The sequence below is a fragment of the Sinocyclocheilus grahami genome, unplaced genomic scaffold (genome assembly GCF_001515645.1).
Source record: "Sinocyclocheilus grahami isolate Dianchi unplaced genomic scaffold, SAMN03320097.WGS_v1.1 scaffold108.1, whole genome shotgun sequence".
Taxonomy (NCBI): domain Eukaryota; kingdom Metazoa; phylum Chordata; class Actinopteri; order Cypriniformes; family Cyprinidae; genus Sinocyclocheilus; species Sinocyclocheilus grahami.
The window spans coordinates 422,774-423,848 of record NW_015505287.1 but is presented as its reverse complement, the minus strand read 5'-3'; the positions used below and the strand labels follow the sequence as shown (position 1 = coordinate 423,848).

The 1,075-nt window shown below is 32.9% G+C and overlaps 1 protein-coding gene across 1 annotated transcript in view; it reads left to right on the top strand.

Moving 5' to 3' along the window:
* The window catches only part of LOC107588823 (zinc finger CCCH domain-containing protein 13-like), a 35,523-nt gene that overhangs the window by 5,497 nt on the left and 28,951 nt on the right, over positions 1 to 1,075 (top strand). The window lies entirely within an intron of this gene.

Sequence of the window (1,075 nt, the reverse complement as noted above, 5' to 3'; positions counted from 1 at the left end):
TGTGTGTGTGTATATATATATATATATATATATATATATATATATATATATATATATATATACATACACACACACAGTAGTCAACATTTGAAATGGATCACAAAAGTTAATCAAAATAGTCCTAAGACAAGAATGGTTATTGTTTTGGTTTTAGGCCAACTTTGATGAAATGATTTGATCCACTTCAAATGTTGACTACTGTATATACTATATATATATATGTATATGCAGAGGCGGACAGTAACTAAGTACATTCACTTGAGTATTGTACTTAAGTACACTTTTTGAGTATCTGTACTTTACTTGAGTATAAATTTTTCTGGGAACTTATGACTTTAACTTCACTACTTTTGAAAGACAAATATTGTACTTTTCACTCCACTACATTTCTATGAAGGTCCTCGAAGTAGAAAGTCGTTACTATGTAGCAGCTTTGAAAGTCAGTGGGTGATTTTTTTTCTTCTCTAAAACGTGACTTTCTTTTTTTTCAGACAGTTTATCAGTAATCACTCTTGTAGGGCTACATGAAGTGATTTGCCAGCATTTTTTGAACACTGACCAGTTGCATATGTGATATTTATTTACAACAATGTAATAAGTTAATATTGTGGTATATATTAGACACAATATTGTCTGATTTTGCTAAATTGTGTAAGTGAAAATATTACCTATAAAGCCACAGAAGAACTGTTGTGCGTCTCCTAATAAAACACAAAAGGTGTTTGACTTGAAGCAGCACTGCACAGACTGTTCTGTGTGTGACATCAAAGTACAGCGAGAGTGATTTGACAGCATTTTTAAAATTTTTGTTTTGATGTTAAATAAGTCTTGCTGTTAAAGCAGTGTTGCTGTTGTAAAGTTGTACAGCTACAGCTCTGTTGCTGGGTTTTAAAGCAGGTTTGATTTTTTTTTCTTCCTTATCACTCTGTATTTCACTGTCCACTCTGTTCAAATGTGGATGAATGGCTACACATAGATGTGTGCACACACTGTCAGAACTGTGTGAGATCACTACCATACTGCTTTTGTGGGGGTGGGTAGGGGTGTTAATTTTTTTCCCCCATAGGTTTTTAAC